This window comes from Bufo bufo, chromosome 7 (assembly GCF_905171765.1).
Source record: "Bufo bufo chromosome 7, aBufBuf1.1, whole genome shotgun sequence".
NCBI lineage: Eukaryota > Metazoa > Chordata > Amphibia > Anura > Bufonidae > Bufo > Bufo bufo.
The window spans coordinates 236,042,993-236,062,632 of NC_053395.1; the positions used below are offsets into that span (position 1 = coordinate 236,042,993).

General features: G+C 36.5%; 1 protein-coding gene across 1 annotated transcript in view; it reads right to left on the bottom strand.

Moving 5' to 3' along the window:
• The window catches only part of LOC121007765, a 50,307-nt gene that overhangs the window by 8,058 nt on the left and 22,609 nt on the right, over positions 1 to 19,640 (bottom strand). The window lies entirely within an intron of this gene.

The following is a 19,640-nucleotide window of genomic DNA, read 5'->3' on the forward strand; positions in this document are numbered from 1 at the left end:
ATCCAGTATGCGGCCGTCCTGTGGGCAAAAATGCCTTGTGGATGCTAGAGGTCAGAGGAGAATGGGCCGACTGATTCAAGCTGATAGAAGAGCAACGTTGGCTGAAATACCACTCGTTACAACCGAGGTCTGCAGCAAAGCATTTGTGAAGCCACAACACGCACAACCTTGAGGCGGATGGGCTACAACAGCAGAAGACCCCACCGGGGACCACTCATCTCCACTACAAATAGGGAAAAGAGGCTACAATCTGCACGAGCTCACCAAAATTGGACTGTTGAAGACTGGAAAAATGTTGCCTGGTCTGATGAGTCTCGATTTCTGTTGAGACATTCAAATGGTAGATGCAATAGAAAGACCAGCACTCCGTGATTCCAATAATGAAGAAAAGGCTTTCTTTATTCGTCACCCATATGTGACGCGCGTTTCGACACCAGTGTGTCTTTGTCAAAGTACAGGTGATAACAGCTCAATTTTACATACGAATGGCACCATTTAAATACAATTCAAATAACCCGCCTCCTAGTCACGCAAGTGATCACATGGTCGGGGGCGGACTAAACCGCCCCCAGCCATGTGACCAGTTACGTGGCTATAGCGTCATATTGCTATGCAACCAGTCCAAACCAAACTGAATCTAACTATGAGTGAGGTACGGTAAGACATGTATCTGAATCCATGTACTATTATATATCAGAGCAATCTAAGATCCTTTATATATCAGATTTAAACATTTTATATTGTACCGATACACTGAAATTAAACCGTCTCCTCATCATATAGAAGATCATGTGATCACGGAAGAAAATCCCGGTCACATGGTTTGTCACATGACGTCATATTGTTACGTAACTGATCCAAACTATATTGGATCTCACAGAAAATAGATTGCGATGCAATATTAAAGATCCATGCTATGTTCAAACTATATCCAGAGATCTGAGATATCAGTGATTAGTTACAGAACAAAAGTATACATAAATACAAAGTAACAATTCATAATCATACGTTCCACAACACATTGAATCAAATGAAACTACTCAGTGAGTATTCCTTATTGAGGCCTTTGGGGGAAAGCGTCTCAAGTCGATGGATCCAATATGCTTCACGCTGGTGGAGCATCTGGATCCGATTTCCTCCACGTCGAGGTAAGGTCACTTCTTCTAAAATTTGAAAACGCAATTGTGAGATGCAGTGATTTTTTTTTTTTAAAGTGCTGGGGAATAGGTAACAAAGTGTTTTCTTTCCTAATTGTGGACTTATGCTTCCCTACCCGGTCCTTCATACGCATTGTTGTCTCTCCAACATAGCACAACCCACAGGGACATTTAAGTAAATAAATCACGAAACTGCTGTCACATGTGAAATGACCCCGAATGGGGATTTGTTGTCCTGTCTGAGGGTGTGCTATGTTGGAGCCTTTGATCACGTTAGAGCAGTGAACACAGTTAAGGCAGAGAAATGTTCCCTTCCTAACTGTAGAGAGAGTGAGCTGTCGCTGGAGCATCCTGTCACTTCCTACGTCCGCCCGGACAATCATGTCCCTAATGTTTTTATTACGCTTATAGCACACCATGGGGCGGTCCCTAAATTCCTGGATTGTGGGATATGATTTTTGTAAAATATTCCAGTGTTTGTAGATGACAGCTTTGACCCGGTCCATCCAGGGATGGTATTTTACAATCAGTGGTATTCTCTGTCCTTTGTCTTTCTTTTCTAGTGACTCTATGGGATTTTCTATCTTATCTCGCTGTTCATGTAGTAAATGAGGGGGGTAGCCTCTATCTACAAACTTCTGAGTCATTTCCCGTAACCTAAGATCACGTGTGTCCTGATCCATGACAATATTCGCCACTCTTCTATATTGCGAGTATGGCAAGGATTTTTTAACAGTAGATGGGTGATTACTTTGGAATGACAAGAGGCTATTTCTGTCAGTTTTCTGGACATATAAGTCAGTGGTAATCCTGTTGTCAGTTCCCCTAATCACCCATGTGTCGAGGAAGGAGACACGTTGTGAGTCTTGGTGCAGGGTAAATTTCAGCTCAGGTCTTACATTGTTGATATAGTCCACAAAGGACATAAGGGTCTCAATGCTGCACCGCCATACGCAAAAAACATCATCTATGAAACGTTTCCAAAATATACAATGATTCCGATATAGCTCACTTGGGTAGATATACTCTCTCTCAAAATGTGCCATATAGCAGTTTGCGTATGGCGGTGCAGCATTCGACCCCATCGCGGTCCCACACCGCTGCTGGAAAAAAGTGTCCTGAAATAGAAAATAGTTGTGACGCAAAACAATGGAAAGTAAGGACAGAAATTTTTTTTTTTCTTGCACTGTGTACATGCTGTCATCTAGTAATGCCCTTTTTCATGAGTTATGCTAGTGTATAAGCTGCAGACGTCTAGAGTGACCAGGATGCAATCATGCGACAGCTCAATCTCTCGTATTGTCTCCAGAAAGTGTTGTGTGTCCCTAAGGTAGGAAGGGGCCTTTTTAGTAAGAGGAGTCAACACTTTGTCAAGAAATATTGCAGGGGGAGATAGGACTGAGTCCGTAGCTGCAACTATAGGGCGACCCGGAGGCTGGTCCAGGGATTTATGCACTTTCGGGAGTGTGTAAAATACGGGTGTCACAGGATGTTGGTTGATTAAAAATTCCGCTAATTTTTTGTCAATGACATGTTGTGCTAGGTTTTCATCAACCAAAGTCTGTAACTCCCGTTTTATTGTCCAGACCGGATCCCCCTGCAATATTTCATAGACATTGTGGTCAGATAATTGTCCCAGAATCTCCTTAACATAGTAATCTTTGTCTAGTATGACAAGGGCTCCGCCTTTGTCCGCAGGCTTAAAGACCAGGGAGTCATCATCAGTCAGATGATTGACCACCTGTCTTTCCTCTACGGACAAATTATGGTGGATATAATAATCACCTTTTTTAAATTTCGCAAGTAGTAAGGCAATATCACGTTGTACAAGTTGTATGTAGGTTTCACTAGGGTGATATATCTTCGGAGCCATAAAGTGGCTCTTGAGCCTTAAACCAAACTGCTGCAAATTTAATAATGATTGCACATTTTCAATAGGGACCGGATCATGCATGGGTACATTTGAAAAATGGCTTTTAAGCCGTATACTCCGAAAAAAACGATTTAAATCCATGTCCAGTCCAAATGTGTCCAGACTAGTGGTCGGACTGAAAGATAGTCCCTTTTCAAGGAGTCCAATTTGGAGTGGAGAAAGATTCTTAGAAGATAAATTTAACACTAGGGTGTGCTGAGTACCTGTGACCGGGTTAGACGTGGAGCTTCGGCGTCCCGATGATGGCGTCGGCCTGAGCGCCTGGTGTTGCCTTCTTGGGCGTCTGCGTGCTCCTAAAAAATTGCGCTGACCAGTTGTGGAGTCGCTTCCAGAGTCGGAGGATGCTGTGACCGCTCTGCGGCCGGATCGACGTGGTGGTTGAGATGTAGCAGTGCCGGCTTTGTCCTGCCATCTGTACACTTGATTTCTTTGGTAGTCCTCCATATCCCGAATATACTTTGTTCGCTTTGTGATTTGTATGGAGCTTTGTAATTCGATACATTGCTTATCGATTTTTTCCTTCAGGATATCAAGATCTTCCTTTTTTAGACAGTCTCTTAACTGGGACTCAATAGTACTGATACCTTCTTGGCACTCGGCAATTGCTCTAGTCAGATGTTCAATTGTCAAAACTATAATGTCCAGTGAGCACTTGTTTAAGATATTGGCAAAGCGGGCACAATATTCAACGCTCTCTTGGAAGAAGGTGGGTCTGAGATTCACTCTTAATCCTCGTGGAATACGTTTGGAGCGATGATACTCCGCTAGAGTGGTTGCATGCAATTGTAACGATACTAGATGTTTGGAAGTTCTCTCCAAATCACGGCTTCTCAGTTCACCTGGAGGTATTCTCAGGAACTCTGCCGATGAATCAATGCGTGCCACTATTGCACGGGCTTCCTCATCATCATAGCTGTAGGTACTCATCTGTATGTTTGAGCTCGACTGCACGTGCACGCTCCAAAAAATCAAGAAAATCAATTTAGAAACAAATGGGCGGCACTGTGCTTCAGTCGCGGTCCAGGTGCACGGTCAAAAGGTTGATACCTCAGATACTTGCAATAGAAAGACCAGCACTCCGTGATTCCAATAATGAAGAAAAGGCTTTCTTTATTCGTCACCCATATGTGACGCGCGTTTCGACACCAGTGTGTCTTTGTCGAAGTACAGGGGATAAAAGCTCAATTTTACATACGAATGGCACCATTTAAATACAATTCAAATAACCCGCCTCCTAGTCACGCAAGTGATCACATGGTCGGGGGCGGACTAAACCGCCCCCAGCCATGTGACCAGTTACGTGGCTATAGCGTCATATGGATTCAGATACATGTCTTACCGTACCTCACTCATAGTTAGATTCAGTTTGGTTTGGACTGGTTGCGTAGCAATATGACGCTATAGCCACGTAACTGGTCACATGGCTGGGGGCGGTTTAGTCCGCCCCCGACCATGTGATCACTTGCGTGACTAGGAGGCGGGTTATTTGAATTGTATTTAAATGGTGCCATTCGTATGTAAAATTGAGCTGTTATCACCTGTACTTTGACAAAGACACACTGGTGTCGAAACGCGCGTCACATATGGGTGACGAATAAAGAAAGCCTTTTCTTCATTATTGGAATCACGGAGTGCTGGTCTTTCTATTGCAAGTATCTGAGGTATCAACCTTTTGACCGTGCACCTGGACCGCGACTGAAGCACAGTGCCGCCCATTTGTTTCTAAATTCAAATGGTAGAGTCCGAATTTGGGGTAAACAGAATGAGAACATGTCTCCATCCTCTGATGGCTACTTCCAGCAGGATAATGCACCATGTCACAAAGCTCCAATCATCTCACATTGGTTTCTTGAACATGACAATGAGTTCACTGCACTAAAATGGCCCCACAGTCACCAGATCTCAACCCAATAGAGCATCTTTGGGATGTGGTGGAACGGGAGCTTCGTGCCCTGGATGTGCATCCCTCAAATCTCCATCAACTGCAAGATGCTCTCCTATCAATATGGGCCAACATTTCTAAAGAATGCTATCAGCACCTTGTGGAATCAATGCCACGTAGAATTAAGGCAGTTCTGAAGGCAAAAGGGGGTCCAACACCGTATTAGTATGGGGGCACTAAGAATTCTTTAGGTGAGTGTATATACTGTATATAGAGAGGACTGTGTATGTATATATACTGTATATAGAGGACTGTGTGTATATATACTGTATATAGAGAGGACTGTGTGTATATATACTGTATATAGAGAGGACTGTGTGTATATATACTGTATATAGAGGACTGTGTGTATATATACTGTATATAGAGAGGACTGTGTGTATATATACTGTATATATAGAGGACTGTGTATATATACTGTATATAGAGAGGACTGTATGTATATATACTGTATATAGAGAGGACTGTGTGTATATATACTGTATATAGAGAGGACTGTGTGTATATATATACTGTATATAGAGGACTGTGTGTATATATACTGTATATAGAGGACTGTGTGTATATATACTGTATAGAGAGGACTGTGTGTATATATACTGTATATAGAGAGGACTGTGTGTATATATACTGTATATAGAGGACTGTGTGTATATATATATATATATACACTGTATATAGAGGGGACTGTGTGTGTATATATACTGTATATAGAGAGGACTGTGTATATATATATATATATATATACACTGTAAATAGAGAGGACTGTATATACTGTATAAAGGACTGTATATATACTGTATATAGAGGATTGTGTGTATATATATATATATATATACACTGTATATAGAGAGGACTGTCTATGTATATATACTGTATATAGAGAGGACTGTATGTGTATATATACACTGTATATAGAGAGGACTCTGTGTATATATACTGTATATAGAGAGGACTGTGTGTGTATATATATATATACTATATATAGAGAGGACTGTGTGTGTATATATACTGTATATAGAGAGGACTGTGTGTATATATATATACTGTATATAGAGAGGACTGTGTATATATACTGTAAATAGAGAGGACTGTATATATATACTGTATATAAAAAGGACTATATATATATATATATACTGTATATAGAGAACTGTGTGTGTATATATATATACACTGTATATAGAGGACTGTGTGTGTATATATATATATACACTGTATAGAGAGGACTGTGTGTATATATACTGTATATAGAGAGGACTGTGTGTATATATACTGTATATAGAGAGGACGGTGTGTATATATACTGTATATAGAGAGGACTGTGTGTATATATACTGTATATAGAGAGGACTGTGTGTATATATACTGTATATAGAGAGGACGGTGTGTATATATACTGTATATAGAGAGGACGGTGTGTATATATACTGTATATAGAGAGGACTGTGTATGTATATATACTGTATATAGAGAGGACTGTGTATGTATATATACTGTATATAGAGAGGACTTGTGTGTATATATACTGTATATAGAGAGGACTGTGTGTATATATACTGTATATAGAGAGGACTGTGTGTACATATACTGTATATAGAGAGGACTGTGTGTATATATATACTGTATATAGAGAGGACTGTGTGTATATATACTGTAGAGAGGACTGTGTATGTATATATACTGTATATAGAGAGGACTGTGTGTATATATACTGTATATAGAGAGGACTGTGTGTATATATACTGTATATAGAGGACTGTGTGTATATATACTGTATATAGAGAGGACTGTGTGTATATATACTGTATATAGAGAGGACTGTGTGTATATATACTGTATATAGAGAGGACTGTGTGTATATATACTGTATATAGAGAGGACTGTGTGTATATATACTGTATAGAGGACTGTGTATGTATATATACTGTATATAGAGAGGACTGTGTATATATATACTGTATATAGAGAGGACTGTGTGTATATATACTGTATATAGAGAGGACTGTGTGTATATATACAGGGAGTGCAGAATTATTAGGCAAGTTGTATTTTTGAGGATTAATTTTATTATTGAACAACAACCATGTTCTCAATGAACCCAAAAAACTCATTAATATCAAAGCTGAATATTTTTGGAAGTAGTTTTTAGTTTGTTTTTAGTTTTCAGCTATTTTAGGGGGATATCTGTGTGTGCAGGTGACTATTACTGTGCATAATTATTAGGCAACTTAACAAAAAACAAATATATACCCATTTCAATTATTTATTTTTACCAGTGAAACCAATATAACATCTCAACATTCACAAATATACATTTCTGACATTCAAAAACAAAACAAAAACAAATCAGTGACCAATATAGCCACCTTTCTTTGCAAGGACACTCAAAAGCCTGCCATCCATGGATTCTGTCAGTGTTTTGATCTGTTCACCATCAACATTGCGTGCAGCAGCAACCACAGCCTCCCAGACACTGTTCAGAGAGGTGTACTGTTTTCCCTCCTTGTAAATCTCACATTTGATGATGGACCACAGGTTCTCAATGGGGTTCAGATCAGGTGAACAAGGAGGCCATGTCATTAGATTTTCTTCTTTTATACCCTTTCTTGCCAGCCACGCTGTGGAGTGCTTGGACGCGTGTGATGGAGCATTGTCCTGCATGAAAATCATGTTTTTCTTGAAGGATGCAGACTTCTTCCTGTACCACTGCTTGAAGAAGGTGTCTTCCAGAAACTGGCAGTAGGACTGGGAGTTGAGCTTGACTCCATCCTCAACCCGAAAAGGCCCCACAAGCTCATCTTTGATGATACCAGCCCAAACCAGTACTCCACCTCCACCTTGCTGGCGTCTGAGTCGGACTGGAGCTCTCTGCCCTTTACCAATCCAGCCACGGGCCCATCCATCTGGCCCATCAAGACTCACTCTCATTTCATCAGTCCATAAAACCTTAGAAAAATCAGTCTTGAGATATTTCTTGGCCCAGTCTTGACGTTTCAGCTTGTGTGTCTTGTTCAGTGGTGGTCGTCTTTCAGCCTTTCTTACCTTGGCCATGTCTCTGAGTATTGCACACCTTGTGCTTTTGGGCACTCCAGTGATGTTGCAGCTCTGAAATATGGCCAAACTGGTGGCAAGTGGCATCTTGGCAGCTGCACGCTTGACTTTTCTCACTTCATGGGCAGTTATTTTGCGCCTTGGTTTTTCCACACGCTTCTTGCGACCCTGTTGACTATTTTGAATGAAACGCTTGATTGTTCGATGATCACGCTTCAGAAGCTTTGCAATTTTAAGAGTGCTGCATCCCTCTGCAAGATATCTCACTATTTTTGACTTTTCTGAGCCTGTCAAGTCCTTCTTTTGACCCATTTTGCCAAAGGAAAGGAAGTTGCCTAATAATTATGCACACCTGATATAGGGTGTTGATGTCATTAGACCACACCCCTTCTCATTACAGAGATGCACATCACCTAATATGCTTAATTGGTAGTAGGCTTTCGAGCCTATACAGCTTGGAGTAAGACAACATGCATAAAGAGGATGATGTGGTCAAAATACTCATTTGCCTAATAATTCTGCACGCAGTGTAGAGAGGACTGTGTGTATATATACTGTATATAGAGAGGACTGTGTGTATATATACTGTATATAGAGAGGACGGTGTGTATATATACTGTATATAGAGAGGACGGTGTGTATATATACTGTATATAGAGAGGACTGTGTGTATATATACTGTATATAGAGAGGACTGTGTATGTATATATACTGTATATAGAGAGGACTGTGTATGTATATATACTGTATATAGAGAGGACTGTGTGTACATATACTGTATATAGAGAGGACTGTGTATGTATATATACTGTATATAGAGAGGACTGTGTGTATATATACTGTATATAGAGAGGACTGTGTGTATATATACTGTATATAGAGAGGACTGTGTGTATATATACTGTATATAGAGGACTGTGTATGTATATATACTGTATATAGAGAGGACTGTGTGTATATATACTGTATATAGAGAGGACTGTGTGTATATATACTGTATATAGAGAGGACTGTGTGTATATATACTGTATATAGAGAGGACTGTGTGTATATATACTGTATATAGAGGACTGTGTGTATATATACTGTATATAGAGAGGACTGTGTGTATATATACTGTATATAGAGAGGACTGTGTGTATATATACTGTATATAGAGAGGACTGTGTGTATATATACTGTATATAGAGAGGACTGTGTGTATATATACTGTATATAGAGAGGACTGTGTATGTATATATACTGTATATAGAGAGGACTGTGTGTATATATACTGTATATAGAGAGGACTGTGTATGTATATATACTGTATATAGAGAGGACTGTGTGTATATATACTGTATATTAGAGAGGACTGTGTGTATATATACTGTATATATAGAGGACTGTGTATATATACTGTAAATAGAGAGGACTGTGTATATATATACTGTATATAGAGAGGACTGTGTGTATATATACTGTATATAGAGAGGACTGTCTATTGTTATATATAAGAGGACTGGTGTATATTACTGTTAGAGGACTGTGTGTATATATACTGTATATAGAGAGGACTGTGTGTACTATATACTGTATATAGAGAGGACTGTGTGTATATATACTGTATATAGAGAGGACTGTGTATATATACTGTATATAGAGAGGACTGTGTGTACATATACTGTATATAGAGAGGACTGTGTATGTATATATACTGTATATAGAGAGGACTGTGTGTATATATACTGTATATAGAGAGGACTGTGTGTATATATACTGTATATAGAGAGGACTGTGTGTATATATACTGTCTATAGAGAGGACTGTGTATATATACAGTATATAGAGAGGACTGTGTGTATATATACTGTATATAGAGAACTGTGTGTATATATACTGTATATAGCGAGGACTGTGTGTACATATACTGTATATAGAGAGGACTGTTGTGTATTATACTGTATAGAGAGGACTGTGTGTATATATACTGTATATAGAGAGGACTGTGTGTATATATACTGTATATAGAGAGGACTGTGTGTATTATAATGTATATAGAGAGGACTGTGTTATATATACTGTATATAGAGAGGACTGTGTATATATACTGTATATAGAGAGGACTGTGTGTATATATACTGTATATAGAGAGGACTGTGTGTATATATACTGTATATAGAGAGGACTGTGTATGTATATATACTGTATATAGAGAGGACTGTGTGTATATATACTGTATATAGAGAGGACTGTGTGTGTACATATACTGTATATAGAGAGGACTGTGTGTACATATACTGTATATAGAGAGGACTGTGTGTACATATACTGTATATAGAGAGGACTGTGTGTATATATACTGTATATAGAGAGGACTGTGTGTATATATACTGTATATAGAGAGGACGGTGTGTATATACTGTATATAGAGAGGACTGTGTATGTATATATACTGTATATAGAGAGGACTGTGTATGTATATATACTGTATATAGAGGACTGTGTATATATACTGTATATAGAGAGGACTGTGTATATATACTGTATATAGAGAGGACTGTGTGTATATATACTGTATATAGAGAGGACTGTGTGTATATAAACTGTATATAGAGAGGACTGGTGTGTATATACTGTATATAGAGAGGACTGTGTTATATATACTGTATATAGAGAGGACCTGTGTGTATATATACTGTATATAGAGAGGACTGTGTGTATATATACTGTATATAGAGAGGACTGTGTGTATATATACTGTATATAGAGAGGACTGTGTGTATATATACTGTATATAGAGGACTGTGTGTATATATACTGTATATAGAGGACTGTGTGTATATATACTGTATATAGAGAGGACTGTGTGTATATATACTGTATATAGAGAGGACTGTGTATGTGTGTATATATATATATATATACACACTGTATATAGAGAGGACTGTGTGTATATATACTGTATATAGAGAGGGACTGTGTATGTATATATACTGTATATAGAGAGGACTGTGTATGTATATATACTGTATATAGAGGACTGTGTGTATTTATACTGTATATAGAGAGGACTGTGTGTATATATACTGTATATAGAGAGGACTGTGTATGTTATATACTGTATATAGAGAACTGTGTGTGTATATATATATATACACAGTATATAGAGGACTGTGTGTGTAATATTTATATATACACTGTATAGAGAGGACTGTGTGTATATATACTGTATATAGAGAGGACTGTGTGTATATATACTGTATATAGAGAGGACGGTGTGTATATAATACTGTATATAGAGAGGACTGTGGTGTATATATACTGTATATAGAGGACTGTGTGTATATATACTGTATATAGAGGGACTGTGTGTATATATACTGTATATAGAGAGGACTGTGTTGTATATATACTGTATATAGAGAGGACTGTGTATATATATATATATATACTGTATATAGAGAGGACTGTGTGTATATATACTGTATATAGAGAGGACTGTGATGTATATATACTGTATATAGAGAGGACTGTGTGTATATATACTGTATATAGAGAGGACTGTGTATATATACTGTATATAGAGAGGACTGTGTGTATATATACTGTATATAGAGAGGACTGTATGTATTATATACTGTATATAGAGAGGACTGTGTGTACATATACTGTATATAGAGAGGACTGTGGTATATATATGTATATAGAGAGGACTGTGTATATATATATATATATACTGTATATAGAGAGGACTGTGTGTATATATACTGTATATAGAGAGGACTGTGTGTATATATACTGTATATAGAGAGGACTGTGTGTATATATACTGTATATAGAGAGGACTGTGTATATATACTGTATATAGAGAGGACTGTGTGTATATATACTGTATATAGAGAGGACTGTATGTATATATACTGTATATAGAGAGGACTGTGTGTACATATACTGTATATAGAGAGGACTGTGTGTATATATACTGTATATAGAGAGGACTGTGTGTATATATACTGTATATAGAGGACTGTGTGTATATATACTGTATATAGAGAGGACTGTGTGTATATATACTGTATATAGAGAGGACTGTGTATGTGTGATATATATTATATACACACTTGTATATAGAGAGGACTGTGGTGTATATATACTGTATATAGAGAGGACTGTATGTATATATACTGTATATAGAGAGGACTGTGTAGTATATATACTGTATATAGAGAGGACTGTGTATGTATATATACTGTATATAGAGAGGACTGTGTATGTATATATACTGTATATAGAGAGGACTGTGTATGTATATATACTGTATATAGAGAGGACTGTGTGTATATATACTGTATATAGAGAGGACTGTGTATATATATATATATATATATACTGTATATAGAGAGGACTGTGTGTATATATACTGTATATAGAGAGGACTGTGTATGTATATATACTGTATATAGAGAGGACTGTGTGTACATATACTGTATATAGAGAGGACTGTGTATATATACTGTATATAGAGAGGACTGTGTATGTATATATACTGTATATAGAGAGGACTGTGTATATATACTGTATATAGAGAGGACTGTGTGTATATATACTGTATATAGAGAGGACTGTGTGTATATATACTGTATATAGAGAGGACTGTGTGTATATATACTGTCTATAGAGAGGACTATGTATATATACTGTATATAGAGAGGACTGTGTATATATACTGTATATAGAGAGGACTGTGTATGTATATACACTGTATATAGAGAGGACTGTGTATGTATATATACTGTATATAGAGAGGACTGTGTGTATATATACTGTATATAGAGAGGACTGTGTGTATATATACTGTATATAGAGAGGACTGTGTGTATATATACTGTATATAGAGAGGACTGTGTATGTATATATACTGTATATAGAGAGGACTGTGTGTATATATACTGTATATAGAGAGGACTGTGTGTATATATACTGTATATAGAGAGGACTGTGTGTATATATACTGTATATAGAGAGGACTGTGTGTATATATACTGTAATATAGAGGACTGTGTGTATATATACTGTATATAGAGGACTGTGTTGTATATATACTGTATATAGAGAGGACTGTGTGTACATATACTGTATATAGAGAGGACTGTGTGTACATATACTGTATATAGAGAGGACTGTGTGTATATATACTGTATATAGAGGACTGTGTATGTATATATACTGTATATAGAGAGGACTGTGTGTATATATACTGTATATAGAGGACGGTGTGTATATATACTGTATATAGAGAGGACGGTGTGTATATATACTGTATATAGAGAGGACTGTGTATGTATATATACTGTATATAGAGAGGACGGTGTGTATATATACTGTATATAGAGAGGACTGTGTGTACATATACTGTATATAGAGAGGACTGTGTGTATATATACTGTATATAGAGAGGACTGTGTGTATATATACTGTATATAGAGAGGACTGTGTGTACATATACTGTATATAGAGAGGACTGTGTGTATATATACTGTATATAGAGAGGACTTTGTGTATATATACTGTATATAGAGAGGACGGTGTGTATATATACTGTATATAGAGAGGACTGTGTGTATATATACTGTATATAGAGAGGACTTTGTGTATATATACTGTATATAGAGAGGACGGTGTCTATATATACTGTATATAGAGAGGACTGTGTATATATATACTGTATATAGAGAGGACTGTGTGTACATATACTGTATATAGAGAGGACTGTGTGTATATATACTGTATATAGAGAGGACTTTGTGTATATATACTGTATATAGAGAGGACTGTGTGTATATATACTGTATATAGAGAGGACTGTGTGTACATATACTGTATATAGAGAGGACTGTGTGTATATATACTGTATATAGAGAGGACTTTGTGTATATATACTGTATATAGAGAGGACTGTGTGTATATACTGTATATAGAGAGGACTGTGTGTATATATACTGTATATAGAGAGGACTGTGTATGTATATATACTGTATATAGAGAGGACTGTGTGTATATATACTGTATATAGAGAGGACTGTGGTGTATATATACTGTATATAGAGAGGACTGTGTAGTATATACTGTTTATAGAGAGGACTGTGTGTATATTTACTGTATATAGAGAGGACTGTGTGTATATATACTGTATATATAGAGGACTGTATGTATATATACTGTATATAGAGAGGACTGTGTGTATATATACTGTATATAGAGAGGACGGTGTGTATATATACTGTATATAGAGAGGACTGTGGTGTATATATTACTGTATATAGAGAGGACTGTGTGTATATATACTGTATATAGAGAGGACTTTGTGTATATATACTGTATATAGAGAGGACTGTGTGTATATATACTGTATATAGAGAGGACTGTGTGTATATATACTGTATATAGAGAGGACTGTGTGTATATATACTGTATATAGAGAGGACGGTGTGTATATATACTGTATATAGAGAGGACGTGTGTATATATACTGTATATAGAGAGGACTGTGTGTACATATACTGTATATAGAGAGGACTGTGTGTATATATACTGTATATAGAGAGGACTTTGTGTATATATACTGTATATAGAGAGGACTGTGTGTATATATACTGTATATAGAGAGGACTGTGTATGTATAATAATGTATATAGAGAGGACTGTGTGTATATATACTGTATATAGAGAGGACTGTGTATGTATATATACTGTATATAGAGAGGACTGTGTATGTATACTGTATATAGAGAGGACTGTGTGTATATATACTGTATATAGAGGACTGTGTGTATATATACTGTATATATAGAGGACTGTATGTATATATACTGTATATAGAGAGGACTGTGTGTATATATACTGTATATAGAGAGGACGGTGTGTATATATACTGTATATAGAGAGGACTGTGTGTATATATACTGTATATAGAGAGGACTTTGTGTATATATACTGTATATAGAGAGGACTTTGTGTATATATACTGTATATAGAGAGGACGGTGTGTATATATACTGTATATAGAGAGGACTGTGTGTATATATACTGTATATAGAGAGGACTTTGTGTATATATACTGTATATAGATGAGGACGGTGTCTATATATACTGTATATAGAGGACGGTGTGTATATATACTGTATATAGAGAGGACTGTGTGTACATATACTGTATATAGAGAGGACTGTGTGTATATATACTGTATATAGAGAGGACTTTGTGTATATATACTGTATATAGAGAGGACTGTGTGTATATACTGTATATAGAGAGGACGGTGTGTATATATACTGTATATAGAGAGGACGGTGTGTATATATACTGTATATAGAGAGGACTGTGTGTATATATACTGTATATAGAGAGGACTTTGTGTATATATACTGTATATAGAGAGGACGGTGTCTATATATACTGTATATAGAGAGGACGGTGTGTATATATACTGTATATAGAGAGGACTGTGTGTACATATACTGTATATAGAGAGGACTGTGTGTATATATACTGTATATAGAGAGGACTTTGTGTATATATACTGTATATAGAGAGGACTGTGTGTATATACTGTATATAGAGAGGACTGTGTGTATATATACTGTATATAGAGAGGACTGTGTATGTATATATACTGTATATAGAGAGGACTGTGTATGTATACTGTATATAGAGAGGACTGTGTGTATATATACTGTATATAGAGGACTGTGTGTATATATACTGTATATATAGAGGACTGTATGTATATATACTGTATATAGAGAGGACTGTGTGTACATATACTGTATATAGAGAGGACTGTGTGTATATATACTGTATATAGAGAGGACTGTGTATGTATATATACTGTATATAGAGAGGACTGTGTATATATACTGTATATAGAGAGGACTGTGTGTACATATACTGTATATAGAGAGGACTGTGTATGTATATATACTGTATATAGAGAGGACTGTGTGTATATATACTGTATATAGAGAGGACTGTGTGTATATATACTGTATATAGAGGACTGTGTGTATATATACTGTATATAGAGAGGACTGTGTGTATATATACTGTATATAGAGAGGACTGTGTGTATATATACTGTATATAGAGAGGACTGTGTGTATATATACTGTATATAGAGAGGACTGTGTGTATATATACTGTATATAGAGGACTGTGTGTATATATATATATATATATACACTGTATATAGAGGGGACTGTGTGTGTATATATACTGTATATAGAGAGGACTGTGTATATATATATATATATATATATATACACTGTAAATAGAGAGGACTGTATATATACTGTATATAGAGGATTGTGTGTATATATATATATATATATACACTGTATATAGAGAGGACTGTCTATGTATATATACTGTATATAGAGAGGACTGTATGTGTATATATACACTGTATATAGAGAGGACTCTGTGTATATATACTGTATATAGAGAGGACTGTGTGTGTATATATATATATACTATATATAGAGAGGACTGTGTGTGTATATATACTGTATATAGAGAGGACTGTGTGTATATATATATACTGTATATAGAGAGGACTGTGTATATATACTGTAAATAGAGAGGACTGTGTGTGTATATATATATATACACTGTATATAGAGGACTGTGTGTGTATATATATATATACACTGTATAGAGAGGACTGTGTGTATATATACTGTATATAGAGAGGACTGTGTGTATATATACTGTATATAGAGAGGACGGTGTGTATATATACTGTATATAGAGAGGACTGTGTGTATATATACTGTATATAGAGAGGACTGTGTGTATATATACTGTATATAGAGAGGACGGTGTGTATATATACTGTATATAGAGAGGACGGTGTGTATATATACTGTATATAGAGAGGACTGTGTATGTATATATACTGTATATAGAGAGGACTGTGTATGTATATATACTGTATATAGAGAGGACTGTGTGTATATATACTGTATATAGAGAGGACTGTGTGTATATATACTGTATATAGAGAGGACTGTGTGTACATATACTGTATATAGAGAGGACTGTGTGTATATATATACTGTATATAGAGAGGACTGTGTGTATATATACTGTAGAGAGGACTGTGTATGTATATATACTGTATATAGAGAGGACTGTGTATATATACTGTATATAGAGAGGACTGTGTGTATATATACTGTATATAGAGGACTGTGTGTATATATACTGTATATAGAGAGGACTGTGTGTATATATACTGTATATAGAGAGGACTGTGTGTATATATACTGTATATAGAGAGGACTGTGTGTATATATACTGTATATAGAGAGGACTGTGTGTATATATACTGTATAGAGAGGACTGTGTATGTATATATACTGTATATAGAGAGGACTGTGTATATATATACTGTATATAGAGAGGACTGTGTGTATATATACTGTATATAGAGAGGACTGTGTGTATATATACAGGGAGTGCAGAATTATTAGGCAAGTTGTATTTTTGAGGATTAATTTTATTATTGAACAACAACCATGTTCTCAATGAACCCAAAAAACTCATTAATATCAAAGCTGAATATTTTTGGAAGTAGTTTTTAGTTTGTTTTTAGTTTCAGCTATTTTAGGGGGATATCTGTGTGTGCAGGTGACTATTACTGTGCATAATTATTAGGCAACTTAACAAAAAACAAATATATACCCATTTCAATTATTTATTTTTACCAGTGAAACCAATATAACATCTCAACATTCACAAATATACATTTCTGACATTCAAAAACAAAACAAAAACAAATCAGTGACCAATATAGCCACCTTTCTTTGCAAGGACACTCAAAAGCCTGCCATCCATGGATTCTGTCAGTGTTTTGATCTGTTCACCATCAACATTGCGTGCAGCAGCAACCACAGCCTCCCAGACACTGTTCAGAGAGGTGTACTGTTTTCCCTCCTTGTAAATCTCACATTTGATGATGGACCACAGGTTCTCAATGGGGTTCAGATCAGGTGAACAAGGAGGCCATGTCATTAGATTTTCTTCTTTTATACCCTTTCTTGCCAGCCACGCTGTGGAGTGCTTGGACGCGTGTGATGGAGCATTGTCCTGCATGAAAATCATGTTTTTCTTGAAGGATGCAGACTTCTTCCTGTACCACTGCTTGAAGAAGGTGTCTTCCAGAAACTGGCAGTAGGACTGGGAGTTGAGCTTGACTCCATCCTCAACCCGAAAAGGCCCCACAAGCTCATCTTTGATGATACCAGCCCAAACCAGTACTCCACCTCCACCTTGCTGGCGTCTGAGTCGGACTGGAGCTCTCTGCCCTTTACCAATCCAGCCACGGGCCCATCCATCTGGCCCATCAAGACTCACTCTCATTTCATCAGTCCATAAAACCTTAGAAAAATCAGTCTTGAGATATTTCTTGGCCCAGTCTTGACGTTTCAGCTTGTGTGTCTTGTTCAGTGGTGGTCGTCTTTCAGCCTTTCTTACCTTGGCCATGTCTCTGAGTATTGCACACCTTGTGCTTTTGGGCACTCCAGTGATGTTGCAGCTCTGAAATATGGCCAAACTGGTGGCAAGTGGCATCTTGGCAGCTGCACGCTTGACTTTTCTCACTTCATGGGCAGTTATTTTGCGCCTTGGTTTTTCCACATCGCTTCTTGCGACCCTGTTGACTATTTTGAATGAAACGCTTGATTGTTCGATGATCACGCTTCAGAAGCTTTGCAATTTTAAGAGTGCTGCATCCCTCTGCAAGATATCTCACTATTTTTGACTTTTCTGAGCCTGTCAAGTCCTTCTTTTGACCCCATTTTGCCAAAGGAAAGGAAGTTGCCTAATAATTATGCACACCTGATATAGGGTGTTGATGTCATTAGACCACACCCCTTCTCATTACAGAGATGCACATCACCTAATATGCTTAATTGGTAGTAGACTTTCGAGCCTATACAGCTTGGAGTAAGACAACATGCATAAAGAGGATGATGTGGTCAAAATACTCATTTGCCTAATAATTCTGCACGCAGTGTAGAGAGGACTGTGTGTATATATACTGTATATAGAGAGGACTGTGTGTATATATACTGTATATAGAGAGGACGGTGTGTATATATACTGTATATAGAGAGGACGGTGTGTATATATACTGTATATAGAGAGGACTGTGTGTATATATACTGTATATAGAGAGGACTGTGTATGTATATATACTGTATATAGAGAGGACTGTGTATGTATATATACTGTATATAGAGAGGACTGTGTGTACATATACTGTATATAGAGAGGACTGTGTATGTATATATACTGTATATAGAGAGGACTGTGTGTATATATACTGTATATAGAGAGGACTGTGTGTATATATACTGTATATAGAGAGGACTGTGTGTATATATACTGTATATAGAGGACTGTGTATGTATATATACTGTATATAGAGAGGACTGTGTGTATATATACTGTATATAGAGAGGACTGTGTGTATATATACTGTATATAGAGAGGACTGTGTGTATATATACTG